Source organism: Phyllobates terribilis, unplaced genomic scaffold (assembly GCF_046119375.1).
Source record: "Phyllobates terribilis strain yellow unplaced genomic scaffold, ASM4611937v1 Scaffold_3__8_contigs__length_932513732, whole genome shotgun sequence".
In the NCBI taxonomy this organism is placed as follows: Eukaryota; Metazoa; Chordata; class Amphibia; order Anura; family Dendrobatidae; genus Phyllobates; species Phyllobates terribilis.
The window spans coordinates 58,189,799-58,205,553 of record NW_027362763.1 but is presented as its reverse complement, the minus strand read 5'-3'; positions in this window follow the sequence as shown (position 1 = coordinate 58,205,553).

Genomic DNA, 15,755 nt, shown 5'->3' with positions numbered 1-15,755 from the left:
CCACTAAAAATTGAAAATGGAAAACGTTAAAATAAAAAGTAAAAATAACGGAAAATAAAATGTAGTAAAGATTACTGATATGGATTTAATAATCAATGTTAATTAAGGGTGATATTTCATCCTAAAAGAAGTGGGTGGCCCATGCCGTATGATATCCTACCCCTCGACCATCTTGAAATAAGTTCTCATGAATAAAATTTAAATGATAGTTTCTGGCACTCTTCTGATAATCCAAAAAAATAGTCTGATGCCAGATTAGCAGGTAACTAACCGGATACTAGATGGGGCTGTGCTGGAGAGGCGAGTCCTCAGTTTTTGGGCGTTTATGTATTTTGGGGTTCTCCATTTTGGAGTCGCAGCAATGAAGCACACTACAGTGAGTCAAGCCACACCCTGAACTGGCTGATAACAGGGAGCAATAGTTCATATTCAACTGCAGATAAGATAGAGCTTGTTCTGCGTCCCTTTAATTCCCCTTTTTAATGTTTTATCTTCGGATCCTGGTAACCATTGTGGTTTGGGTGATAACATCTGTAGAGGAAGAGGAATAAACGCCATGTCATCTACTCCGACTACATAGAAGCCCCCCAGCTCCAGATCCGCTTTCAGTTCCTGCAGAGAAATTACAGGAATTACATAATGTCGGACATGAGAGACTAGGAAGGATTAATAAGGTCGTATTCACACACTGCAGATGCACTACCGATTTCTTTAATTTATCTATATATGGACTGGAGCTTCTTTTTCTAATTCAGAGCTCCAAATCTGCAGTCACCACTAGAGGGCGCTCACAGATGGGGCTCATATTAACCCCTCGTCCCAATGGGCTCAGGACCTGACTCGCCACCTAAACAAAAAATACACTAGCCTGCTCCCCATGTGTGAGCGTATCACCTTTTCCAGGCATGACACGGATTGCCCTCCTGTCCAGTTCTCCAACACTAGTAAATATAATTATAAGTCATAACATACCTAAGGGTTTCAAAAAAATTAAACAGCTCTGAAGCATCATCTGCTTATAATTGCTATTAAACCATTTACATGCTGCTGTTAATAGTGGCCACATCATCTAAAAGGTTAGATAGATAGGAGACACCAGTATCACTAATGGGTTGTCCCATCCAGAGGCCACGCTTCCTAGGAGATCATTAAATTTACAATATTGTGCAATTCAGAGGTTCAAGCAATCAGTCAGTCACAGGTTCAAGTCCTGTAGGTGGATTAAAAAGTGAAAAACAGTTTAAAAATGTTTAAAAAAAAACACAAAGGTTTAAATGTGTCAATTTCTCTGAATTAATAAAATTAAACATGTTGGTAGGATGTAAAAGCTTTGAAAATATATTAGTTACGGTATCTTGTGCGATAAATGCCGTAAAAAGAGGAAGAACAACCTGCCAGAATTGTCATTTTTTGGTCACACACCTACTCAAATAAATGGGGAAAAAGTAATCAAAAGTCGCAGGTAATCCACAATGATATAAGTAAAAATTGCCGCGCAAATAAATCCCCAAATAAAAAAGTTATGTTGGCAACACAAACCAAATTTTTGTCAAAAGTTTTTTTTATGATTGAAAATTCGGAAAACCTGTAAAAACTATAGAAATTTGGTATTTCCTGCAAAAGAAAGTCACCAGGTCGTACCAGTGTACGCTGCAAAAAAAAAAAAGCAACCTGAGAAATATAGTGCCTTGAAAAAGTATTCATACCCCAATAACTTTTCCACATTTTTTCACATTACTCTCACAAACTTAAATTTATTTAAGTAACAAGTATTTGTGAAATGTAAAGGAAATGATACATTGTTTTCTAAATATTATTAAAAATATATAAATCTGCTAATTGTGAGGTGCATTTGTATTCAGCACCCTGTAGTCTGATGCCCCCAAATAAAATCCTGAGTGACCAATAACTACAGCTGTTCTGTGAAGGCCTCAGAGGTTTGTGTGAGAACATTAGGTATCAAACAGCATCATTAAAACCAAGGAGCCCACCAGACAGGTCAGGGATAAAGTTGTGGAGAAGAGAAAAGCAGGGTTAGGTTATAAAAAAATATCCCAAGCTCTGAACATCTCATGGAGCACTGTTCAACCCATCATCTAAAAATGAAAAAAGTATGGCACAACTGCAAACCTAAGAAGACATGGTCGTCCACCTAACTGTTACCTAACATCCCAAGCAAGGAGAGCACTAATTATAGAAACAGCCAAGAGGCCCATGGTCACTCTGGAGGAGTTGCAGAGATCCACAGCTCAGGTGGGAGAATCTGTCCACAGGACAACTATTAGGGAGCAGTCAGCTGGTTCTAGTCAGAGGCGGATTATAATGAGGGCAATCTGGGCTTCCGCCCAGGGCCCGTGGCTCCGGGGAGCCCATCACCAGATTGCCCTCATTATAATGTTTTGTGCATCACCGATGTGGCGCACATATCCTGGCAGCCAGCAGCGGGCTGGGTCGGGGAGCCCCAGGTTGCTCCCCCAGCAGCTGTTCAGGGCCCCTGCTTCTTCTTTGTCGGGCCAGCACTGCACCTTTAAACTTGCTTATGTGTTGGCCCGGCCACGTCACGGCTAGCAGACGCAGCCCTGTGCACGGCCGTGTCTGCTAAAGTGATGTCACGCAGTGCGCGCTGCACTGCTGCACCGGAGAGGAGATGGATGGGAGCCAAGCCGGGGGAAGGTAAATGACATGTGCGTGTGTGACAGTGTGTCTTTGTGTGCATATATGATTACTAGATGGAGGCCCGATGCTATCGCATCAGGAGGGCGGTAATGTCACGATGGGGGCAGGCTTTACAGCGTTGACAATCTCCCCCCCCCATGTGCTCATCCACCTATCCACTCTCTCTTTCCCCCAGTGCTGACTTCTCCCGTCTGCTCTCTTCTTTGATCTGTCTACCCCATGTGCTATCCCCCTTGTCTGCTGTCTCTCTCCTTCCTGTGCTGTGTTCTCCCCTCATGTGCTGTCCTGTTTGAGCTGTCTCTCTCCCCCATGTGCTCTGTCTCTCTCCTCCATGTGCACTTTCTCTCTCCCCTATCTGCTGTCTTCTCCTCTGATGTGATCTCTTCTTTGACTCTGTGTACACCATGTGCTGCCTTCTTCCCTCATGTGCTCTCTCGTTTGAGCTGTCTCCCCGCGCAGTAAATCAGACCGCCGCCATATAGGCAAATAGCGGCGGTCAAATTAAAACTGCGCATGCGCTCCTCCTGTACAAAGATGGCGTGTCCCTTCCCCGGCCTGTGTTCCTGGACTGCAATGTTATTAGGCCTGGGTCAACATCTAGTGGGGGATTCTGTCTTTGTTCTTTTCAGCATAGGACTCATCCAATATAAGCCTGTAGCTTCTGGAAACTTCTCAAGGTAGCCACATGTTCAAGATAGGTGGGACGCCTCCTCCATCGATGGGCTGATCCCAGGACACAGAACAATAGACACATGGTTTTGGCCAGTTAGTTGTGCGCTGCCGTGCAAAGGGCTAGGATCTTACGCTGAGGCGAGATCCTGGTGCCTGTGTGTGGATGGTTAGAAGCTGCCACGTGGGATTGTGTTGTGTCCCTCATCTGTTGGATCCATCTAACTCATCGCAGGATTATTTCTACCTTTTCCCTGGCATCGGATTGCCGAGCGGCGCCCCCGGAACAATTCCCTTTTGGCGTGGACTCATTGTGGACTCTAAGGAACAATCTTGATATTTGATGTTCTATTTTCTCTGCCTCAATAAATCTCGTTGGATTGATCATCGGCCTGGTGTCCCTTCCTGCTGTGTGTCACACACCCCGTCACAGACAGTATGCACCAAAGCTACCCCTAATGGTGGCTGCAGGTAGACAAAGGTTTATCATTTAGCCAGACTGTTACCTCCTAATATACCATATGTTTCATAAAAAAAAGTCTGAGACAATTTAACATAAAAATGAATACAAATATTCTAATAATAAATCCAGTAAAGGGCTAGAATTAAAATATAAAAAATAAACCAAAGTGCCCCAGTGAATGGCTGGAAAAAAACTATAATAATCATATTGCATCATCGTATGACCACTGAGGAACTGAGAAATGTGCAACATGTGCAGTGTGACTGAATGACAAGCCACAGACCCGATGTCCTTTCTGACCACTTTCCCACTTCCATCCCAGTCTCATGTGCTTCCGTGCAGAGGCTGCAACCTAGCTGTATTCAGGGTGAAATCAGTGGTCCAAATGCCATGTACCCCGTATGCTAGTTACTTCTGCCAGTTTGATTCTGCTGTTGCCCTATGACTTCCTACTCAGCAGTGGCGTAACTAGAGTCATATGGTCCCAAGTGCAAAATTTGGACCTGGGCCCCGATCAGCATGTTGGTGAGATGTACACATCCCTGTAAAAATGTCCTCCATCCTGGCCCCTATCTTGTAATAAGGTCCCTCGTACTGTAATCATGTCACTCATCCTGGCCCCTTCCTGTAATAAAGTTCCCATCCTGAGCCCCTTCCTATAATGATGTTCTCAATCCTGGGCAACTTTTAGTGATAATGTCTCATCCTAGCCCTTTCCTGTAATAATGCCACCTGTCCTGGTCCCCATCCTGTCATTATGTCTTCCATACTGACCCTTTCCTGTAATAATGTCCTCCATCCTGGCCCCTATATTGTAATAAGGTCCACCGTACTGTAAGCATGTCACTCATCCTGGCCCCTTCCTGTAATAAAGTCCCCCATCCTGAGCCCCTTCCTATAATAATGTTCTCCTTCCTGGGCAACTTTCAGTAATAATGTCCCATCCTAGCCCCTTCCTGTAATAATATCCCCTGTCCTGGTCCCCATCCTGTCATAATGTCTTCCATCCTGCCCTCTTCCTGTAATATTTCCCGATCCTGGTCCCCATCTTGTAATAATGTCTTCTTTCCTGGCCCCTTCCTGTAATAAGTCCCTCATCCTAGCCCCTTCCTGCAATAATGTCCCACATCCTGGTCCCCATCCTGTAATAATGTCTTCCATCCTGACCCTTATTCTGGCCCTTATTCTGTAATAATATCCCCCATATTGTAATAATGTCACCTTTCCTGGCACCTTCCTTTAATATTGTCCCCCATCCTGGGCCCCATCCTATAATAATGTCTTCTGTCCTAGCTCCTTCCTGTAATAATGTCCTCCTTCCTGGGCCCCATGCTGTAATAATGTCCCCTGTTCTGGGCTCCTTCCTGTAATAATTTTTCTCATCCTGGGCCCCATTCTGTAATAATGTCTTCCGTTCTGGCCCCTTACTGTAATAATGTCTCCTGTCCTAGGCCCCATCCTGTAATAATATCCCCTGCCTGGGCCCCATCCTGTAATAATGTCTCCCATTCTGACTCCCTTCTGTAATTATGTCCCCCATCCTGGGCCCTTCCTGTAATAATATCCTCCATCCTTGGCCCCTTCCTGTAATAATGTCCTCTATCCTTGGCCCCTTCCTGTAATAATGTCCTCTATCCTTGGCCTCTTCCTGTAATAGTGTCCCCCGTCCTGAGCCCCTTTCTATAACAATGTCCCCTGTCATAGTGATCTTCTCCAACATACTTAAAAAAACATAAACAATTCTTATGTCTCCCTGCTTCCATGGCGAGAAGTGTCCTCTTCTTCCTCCATAGCAGGGGGGTGGGTGTCACATGGAAGTGATGTCATGCACCGCCCGCGAAGGGCACATTGAGGTCAGCTGCCAGCCTCTGATTTGCCAGCAGTGTGTATAGTGATTGCGTCATAGGGGTCTGGCAATTCTACAGAATATGCATCCAAGAAAATATATTCAGCTGAAAATAGCCCTGGCATTGGCGACCGCGATCATTATGCCCCTTCCACTCAGTAATAAAGCTTCAGCCTTTGTATTGCTGCATATATATATATTGGATTTGGGAATATGCTTTTCATTCATTCAGCAAATGGTGCAGTGGCCTCTGAAACATAGCGAAGAAGTCCAGCGGGGAAGGTAAATACAGGCCGAGTTTTGGGGAACATCTATGACTGGTACTATGGGGGCATCTGAGGGTGGCACAATGACTGTATATGTGACAGACACTCTGGCAGTATTTAAAGGTAAGCTGTCATGTCCCCAAATGCTACTACTCTGCAGATATGGGGTTAATCTGCAGGTTAATAGCACTCTTTAAACTGCTGGTTCATACCATAGTGGCACATGTTATTGTAGATTTCAGCTTTCAGCAGAACCATCAGCACTAAAGCCCCCGTCTCACATAGAGAGATCGCTAGCGAGATCGCTGCTGTGTCACGGTTTTGGTGACGCAACAGCGACCTCACCAGCGATGTCGCTATGTGTGACACTTTGCAACGATCAGGCCCCTGCTGTGAGGTCGCTGATCGCTGCAAAGTGTCCTGGACCATTTTTTGGTCCTTGCTCTCCCGCTGGTCAGCACACATCGCTGTGTGTGACCAGCGGGAGCAGCGATCAGGCTGGTAACTATGGTAAACATCGAGTTACTAGGGGCACACGCGCACCTAGTAACCCGTTGTTTATCATGGTTACGAGCCTGCTAAAGTGAGCGGTAACCTCCCGCTCACTGTAGCAGAGTGGTAACCATGATAAACAACGGGTTACTAGGAGCCCGTGTGCCCCTAGTAACCCGATGTTTACCATAGTTACCAGCCTGCTCCTGCTTCAGCAGGCTCGTAACCAGGAGCAGGACATCGTGGAAAGATTCTTTCCACGATGTCGCTGCTCCCCTGATCGTTGGTGAGCCTGCCTGTTTGACAGGTCACCAGTGACCACATAGCGACGCAGCAACGATCCCTGACAGGTCGTATCGTTGTCAGGATCGCTGCAGCGTCGCTAAGTGTGACGGGGCCTTTATGCTGTGGAAGGACTATCTTGAGTAGGCAGCAGATGGCAGATGTGCATGTAGTTCCTTTATATTCTAATGTATGACCTCTGCACTTTATTTCTATCAGTTCTTCTCTGTAAGCCTCCATGCTGATGATACAGATAATGGTTGCTGTATGCCTCAAATGAAACATTCGTTGTCCCTTAAGGCCCCGTCACACTTAGCGACGCTGCAGCGATCCCGACAACGATACGACCTGTCAGGGATCGTTGCTGCGTCGCTATGTGGTCGCTGGTGACCTGTCAAACAGGCAGGCTCACCAACGATCAGGGGAGCAGCGAAATCGTGGAAAGAATCTTTCCACGATGTCCTGCTCCTGGTTACGAGCCTGCTGAAGCAGGAGCAGGCTGGTAACTATGGTAAACATCGGGTTACTAGGGGCACACGCGCACCTAGTAACCCGCTGTTTATCATGGTTACCACTCTGCTACGGTGAGCGGGAGATTACCGCTCACTTTAGCAGGCTCGTAACCATGATAAACAACGGGTTACTAGGTGCGCGTGTGCCCCTAGTAACCCGATGTTTACCATAGTTACCAGCCTGATAGCTGCTCTCGCTGGTCACACACAGCGATGTGTGCTGACCAGCGGGAGAGCAACGACCAAAAAATGGTCCAGGACATTCTGCAGCGATCAGTGACCTCACAGCAGGGGCCTGATCGTTGCAAAGTGTCACACATAGCGACATCGCTGGTGAGGTCGCTGTTGCGTCACCAAAACCGTGACACAGCAGCGATCTCGCTAGCGATCTCGCTATGTGAGACGGGGGCTTAAGCCTGTGATCGTTGTGCACTCTCTTCAACAAGACTGTGCCTTTCCACTTATCTGTACATAGCTCAGAGATTGGAGATTTTACTTTATTTTTAGCCTTTTTTTTTAGACATGGTCTCTGTTGTTCTACTTTCCATATTGTACAGTCTCTCTTTCAGTGTCCTTGTGAAACATGCTCTAGTTTCCTTCTTGTGTGACTTTGTATCCATCACTTTAAGAGCTATTTCAATGTTTTCTTCATGGAGTACTGCACAAGTTCCTTTCCTCTGTTACTCAGCTACTAGTTTGGTCTCAACAAATTATAGTGTCAGATCTGTCTCAGAGCTTGTTTTTGGTGCACTGTATTTGTCATGTAAACTACATAGCAATATGGCTGCAATATGTCTGTCTTCTATATCCTCACCCACTGATCTCAGTTGTGCAGCTTCTTCCAGCATTGCATATCTTTTTCTTTGCCGAGTGTAATTTTGTACAGTTTTCTTAGCAGATGTAACTTGCTGTGTACACAGGATTTCTTATTCAGATTTTGCAGTACATTCTACACGTCTTTAGCTGTGTTCTCATGTCTTATGTGGATCAGTTGGTCATCTCCCACTAATAAACTAATATTTTTTTGTCCATTTCTGATTATTAATGGGGTTGTCCAGCCTTCAGATAAAAGTCTGTAGTCACTCTATGTGACAGCAGACTTCTGAATCCTGACAGCGGTAACGTGACTGCAAATATACAATTTGCATACTGCTGGCCACATTCCGACTAGACTTACCTGGCTTCTCTCAATACAATGAATTGAGAGAGAGAGAGCACATCTTGTCTGCATGTGACCATGTGTATGCAAGTTGAATACTTTCAGTCAAGTGACAGCACGCTCCCACTGGCAATAATGGAAAATGCTGACAGCATGTGCACTACCTGTTGTCAGGATTCAGTAGTCTGCTGTCACATAGAGTGACTGCAGACTTTTTATCGTAAGACCGGACAACCCTTTTAATCTGTAGTTTCTCTGTAATAATAATAACTTCACAGAAATCATCTCGGACAGTAACATTTCTGCTTTAAACTTTCATACCTGGTAATTCTCATTATTTAGTTTGGCCACTGGAAGATTAAACTCTGAGCTGCTGGCAGTTTTCTTCCTCACCTTTAGACCTCATTCAGATGTCAATTTTTTCACTTACAGGTTCTATCCGTGATTTTTATAACCGTTAAAATCTATGATGTTATTCACATGTCCGCATGTAAGGGTGGAGAAAATGGCTAACACCCCTCTGAAGACCCTCGTTGTTAATTCTTCTGTGAACTGTGTTTTATTATATGCAAATTGTATTTTAATGCATGTTTTATCCTCCTGAAGGCTGCAGTTCCTGTTAGCTGGGGTGACAGGGTTAACTGTAGGGCTGGCCCAGAGTTGGGAAGAGTAATGGGGACTGGTGTATTAGTTCCTAGTTTTATAGTTAGTGAATAGTCAGCTGAAGAAGAAGAATGGTCACCCTCTAAAAAGGCTATCATCACTGGATGTGTGTGTGTGGAAGTAACAGGCAAGGGAGCAATCTATGCAACCAGCAATCCTAAAGTGGCGTCAGTTTGCCCATAACAAGCAAGTTGGGGCACCTAACCTGGGAGAGTTAAAGAGGTTGTCCACTACTTTATCATTGATGATCTAGCCTTAGGATAGGTCATCAATGTCTCATCGGTCGGGGTCCGACACTCGGCACCCCTGCCAATCGGTGCAGACGGCGGCCGCCGATCGAAAATGCTCAATTGTGGAGCTGCTTCATCTTCTAATAGTGGCCGTGGCCGGATACTACACATCCTCCTTCTATTCAAATCAATAGAAGGCGGATGTGCAGTACCCGGCCACAGCCACTATAAGAAGACGGAGCAGGTCCGCAACGGAGAAGTTCTGGCCAGCGGCCGCCGCCATCCTCGCCGAGAACAGCTGATTGGCGGGGGTAAGGGGTGACGGACCCTGACCGATCAGACACTGGTGACCTATCTTAAGGATAGGTCATCAATGATAAAGTGGTGAACAACCTCTTTAAGAAAGTGGCATGGTTAGCTAGACCTGGAGATCAACATGAAGGAAAAGAGGGTCAGCCAGGCTGGGACATGTCAGTAAGGTGGTAGCTAATGAGAGATCCTTACATTGTTTACGAGAGTGCAGTTAGGGTGCTTCGGGCACAGCATAACATATTGGCCACAGTGTCTTTGTACCAGGAAGATGGCCGCCAGCGTTACCTGTTATGCATCTGTCACATGTCTCACAAGTAATGTGCCGCAGTCCAAAACCGCAAAGAATGTGACTCTTTGTTGTGCAGAAGAATAAGTCAATTATTATTCCTGCTAAAGTTTGTATATAAGTTTTAACTTCAGTAAACAAGACTTTGTTTTTGCGAAGCCGTCTGGTTTCTTCATCACTCCATTAAAGAGGTCTGGAGCCGCACAAGTTGTGCAAGGAACTCATCTGAAGGTGTCCGCAGCTCAAATGCAACCGCACGCACACTCCTAGGAACCCCTATGTAAGGTGTTTAGGGGCGCGGAAGTAGTTGTTGACCACACTCCCCCTTACACGCAATTGACCGTGCGTCCGCAAAAAAAAGGAAAACCACAGAGACATGTCCATGTTTGATTGGAGTCACGGATCAAAATCACCCATTCAAGTGTGGGGGTCCGTGAAAACCTCGAACAGCACGCGGATTGCATAAGTGTGTGTGCTTTCAAGGGATTAACATTTCAATGGATAGTAAAAGTTTTGTGATATATTTATTTATTTCTCCATTCGTGAAAATTGTTGGCAAGCACAACAGTCACACGTTTTTTGCAGTTGATGATGAGGTTTGCGCACATGTCAGGAGGAATTTTGGTCCACTCCTCTTTGCAGATCATCTCTAAATCAATAAGATTTTGAGGCTGTCGCTTGGCAACTCGGAGCTTCAACTCCCTCCATAAGTTTTCTATGAGATTAATGTCTGGAGACTGGCTAGGCCACTCCATGACCTTACTGTGCTTCTTTTTGAGCCACTCTTTTGTTGCCTTAGCTGTATGTTTTGGGTCATTGTCTTGCTGGAAGACCCAGCTATGACCCATCTCCAATGCTCTTACTGAGGGAAGGAGGTTGTTGGCCAAAATCTTGCGATACATGACCCCATCCATCTTCCCTTCAGTACGGTGCAGTCATCATGTCCCCTTTGCAGAAAAGCACCCCCAAAGTATAATGTTTCCCCCACCATGCTTCACGGTTGGGACGATGTTCATAGGTTTGTACTCATCCTTCTTCTTCCTCCAAACACAGCGAGTTGAGTTAATGCCAAAGAGCTCAATTTTTGTCTCATCTGACCACAGCACCTTCTCCCAATAACTCACAGAATCATCCAGTTGTTCATTGGCAAAGTTCAGACAGGCCTGCACTTGTGCCTTCTTGAGCAGGGGGACCTTGCGGGCACTGCAGGATTTTAAACCTTTAAGGCGTAATGTGTTAACAAAGGTTTTCTTGGTAACTGTGGTCCCAACTGACTTGAGATCATTAACAAGTTCCCCCCGTGTAGTTTTAGGCTGATCTCTCACCTTCCTCATGATCAAGGATACCCCACGAGGTGAGATTTTTGCATGGTGCACCAACAGTTGTCTTCTCACCCAGCGTCTTACTTACGGTTTTGTAGCCCATTCCAGCTTTGTACAGGTCTATGATCTTGTCCCTGACATCCTTAGAAAGCTCTTTGCTCTTGCCCATGTTGTAGAGGTTAGAGTCTGACTGATTAATTGAGTCTGTAGACAGGAGTCTTTTATATAGGTGACTATGTAAGACATCTGTCTTTAATGCAGGTAACGAGTTGATTAGGAGCGTCTAACTGGTCTGTAGGAGCCAGAACTCATAATGGTTTGTAAGGGATCAAATACTTATTTCTCACTGCAAAATGCAAAAAAAAATTATCTAATTTATACAATGTGATTTTCTTGATTTTTTGGGGGGATATTTTATCTCTCAATGTTAACATTAACCTACCCATAAATTATAGACTGTTCATGTCTTTGTCAGTGGGCAAACTTACAAAAACAGCAAGGGATCAAATACTTATTTCCCCCACTGTATACTGATTTCATGCAGGAGATTTGAACATGGGGCTAATTTCTTGTATCAGACTATTCACCAAGCCCTGCTATGTTCTTAGGTATTTGTCTGTGTCTTGTCCCATAACCAGTTGCAGATTTCAGCTTTCGGAAGAATCATTCAGCACTTGAATATTGTGGGAGAATGAACTGTTTTACCTGTAACATACAGCAACCATCCTGCATCATCCTGCATGAAGTATAAGGGCAGGGTCACATGACAGTATTTTGTCTCATCCGAGAAAATCAGTCTGATGCTAAGCACACTCTGATCAGAGTGTCCGATTTTCTCAGACGAGGAAAAGATGGAAAAATAAGTTTCTCCATCTTCTCTATTCTGTCAGGCTGCAAAAAAATCAGTCTGAACTAAGATGTCATCCGAGTGCAGTCCGATTTTTTTGATGGACTCATTGACTTGCATGGCCGAATGTGATCCTATTTACGGATGCAAATCATGCATGCTGCGATTTTTCCTCGGACAGACTCGGTCCGAGGAAAATATTGACCATGTGCAGAGTCCCTTAGAATAACAGTGGTCCAAGAGAAATCTAATGTTTTGCCGGATCGCACTCGGCCCGAAAATACGGTCATCTGCACCTGCCCTTACAGGAAGAAATATATATACGCAAGGCAGAGAAGTGATACTTTAAAATTTAGAATCAATAAATACATATAAACAAAATATATAACAGTTTACACAGGATCATCTGCTGTCTGCTCAATAGTCCCTCCACAACATGAGCCTGCAGCTTTCGTATACTCCATTGTATCTAAGGGCGCATTCAGACGTCAGTGCAAATCGGTCTGAGATTGGACCGCAATGCACGGACTGGCCGCGCGTCTCCGTACCGGACCGTGACAGCTTCATAGAAACATATATCTCAGGTTGGGAGACCCGCGGACAGTCCGATCTCAGACCAATTTGCACAGAGGTCTAGATGAACACCAAGGCTGCTATCATGGAAGAATGTGTGAGCGGCAATTTGCAGTATCCAAAAGTGGCACTACAAAGGCAAATATGACCGACGCTTTGGGGGGTCCCCAAATCCCTTTGTGTGAATAGAGTGGTAGGGAGCATGTGCAGCCCCTGCTACAGTCTGTATGGCGGAGGTTCTCTGCACCGGTGACGTGTAGCTGTTGTTATAGGGACAGAACTCGGTCATCCCAATAAAGAAAACTCTTCTTAACCAGACGGGGCCGATAACAGTGAACAATAGATTGTATTTAACCGCACGTGTTGCGTACTATCACTTTAAGAGGATCGCAGAGTCACAGATCGCTCTGGAGGAAGTGAGAGTCGCTCTTCCCTGTTCTCGGTCACATGTTTAGCGTCAGCTGATTTGCTTGGTCACAAACAGGTTACACAATCCTCCAAAGTCGTGTTGTCAGGTCTTTAATGTCTGAGTCACCTGCTCTGCAAGTACAAAGTGCAGGAAGCGAAAACCTGCAAATATCTGCAGCTGCCCCCCAGCGCCCGGCCATACCCCCGACCCCACCCCGGCCCGGCAATGCCCCCGACCCCACCCCGGCCTGGCAATGCCCCCGACCCCAGCCCGGCCCGGCAATGCCCCCGACCCCACGCCGGCCCGGCAATGCCCCCGACCCCACCCCGGCCCGGCAATGTCCCCGACCCCACCCTGGCCCGGCAATGTCCCCGACCCCACCCTGGCCCGGCCATGCCCCCGACCCCACCCCGGCCTGGCAATGCCCCCGACCCCACCCCGGCCCGGCAATGCCCCCGACCCCACCCTGGCCCGGCAATGTCCCCGACCCCACCCCGGCCCGGCAATGCCCCTGACCCCTCCCCGGCCCGGCAATGCCGTCCATCTGTAATAGGAACATTGCTCATTGTGTGATTGTTTGTTACAATGTATCAGTGCTGGTAAAATGTGTTAACACTGAGCCCAAACTAGCTGGGAAAGGATTGCCTAGACTGGATACAATTGTAGCAAACCCACCGCTGTGAGAAGTATTAGGTCTTTGGTTTCCAGTCTCAGGATGTGAACAGGAAAGTTTCCATTCACTGATAGATGCAGAAAATGGTGAAATGTTACTGCAGGATCTCCACCGATATGTGCTGTGCATGGAAAAGGAAGCGGGCGACAAACCCCAGGGGCAGAGGGAATTATCAACAATCTCCAATACACGGATCCTATAGTATTGTCCATGCACTGCTAGAATAGTGAGTGCAGCTCTGGAGTATAATACAGGATGTAACTCAGGATCAGTAATGTATGTACACAGTTGACTGCACCAGCAGAATAGTGAGTGCAGCTCTGGAGTATAATACAGGATGTAACTCAGGATCAGTAATGTAATGTATGTACACAGTGACTGCACCAGCAGAATAGTGAGTGCAGCTCTGGAGTATAATATAGGATGTAACTCAGGATCAGTACAGGATCAGTAATGTAATGTATGTACACAGTGACTGCACCAGCAGAATAGTGAGTGCAGCTCTGGAGTATAATACAGGATGTAACTCAGGATCAGTAAAGGATCAGTAATGTAATGTATGTATACAGTGACTGCACCAGCAGAATAGTGAGTGCAGCTCTGGAGTATAATACAGGATGTAACTCAGGATCAGTACAGGATCAGTAATGTAATGTATGTACACAGTGACTTCACCAGCAGAATAGTGAGTGCAGCTCTGGAGTATAATACAGGATGTAACTCAGGATCAGTGGTGTAATGTATGTACACAGTGACTGCACCAGCAGAATAGTGAATGCAGCTCTGGAGTATAATACAGGATGTAACTCAGGATCAGTAATGTAATGTATGTACACAGTGACTGCACCAGCAGAATAGTGAGTGCAGCTCTGGAGTATAATATAGGATGTAACTCAGGATCAGTACAGGATCAGTAATGTAATGTATGTACACAGTGACTGCACCAGCAGAATAGTGAGTGCAGCTCTGGAGTATAATACAGGATGTAACTCAGGATCAGTACAGGATCAGTAATGTAATGTATGTACACAGTGACTGCACCAGCAGAATAGTGAGTGCAGCTCTGGAGTATAATACAGGATGTAACTCAGGATCAGTACAGGATCAGTGGTGTAATGTATGTGCATAGTGACTGCACCAGCAGAATAGTGAGTGCAGCCCTGGAGTATAATACAGGATGTAACTCAGGATCAGTACAGGATCAGTGGTGTAATGTATGTACACAGTGACTGCACCAGCAGAATAGTGAGTGCAGCTCTGGAGTATAATACAGGATGTAACTCAGGATCAGTACAGGATCAGTAATGTAATGTATGTACAGTGACTGCTCCAGCAGAATAGTGAGTGCAGCTCTGGAGTATAATACAGGATGTAACTCAGGATCAGTAATGTATGTACACAGTTGACTGCACCAGCAGAATAGTGAGTGCAGCTCTGGAGTATAATACAGGATGTAACTCAGGATCAGTAATATAATGTATGTGCACAGTGACTGCACCAGCAGAATAGTGAATGCAGCCCTGGAGTATAATACAGGATGTAACTCAGGATCAGTACAGGATCAGTGGTGTAATGTATGTACACAGTGACTGCACCAGCAGAATAGTGAGTGCAGCTCTGGAGTATAATACAGGATGTAACTCAGGATCAGTAATGTAATGTATGTACAGTGACTGCTCCAGCAGAATAGTGAGTGCAGCTCTGGAGTATAATACAGGATGTAACTCGGGATCAGTAATGTATGTACACAGTTGACTGCACCAGCAGAATAGTGAGTGCAGCTCTGGAGTATAATACAGGATGTAACTCAGGATCAGTAATATAATGTATGTGCACAGTGACTGCACCAGCAGAATAGTGAGTGCAGCTCTGGAGTATAATATAGGATGAAACTCAGCATCAGTACAGGATCAGTAATGTAATGTATGTACACAGTGACTCCACCAGCAGAATAGTGAGTGCAGCTCTGGAGTATAATACAGGAGGTAACTCAGGATCAGTAATGTAATGTATGTACACAGTGACTGCACCAGCAGAATAGTGAATGCAGCTCTGGAGTATAATACAAGATGTAA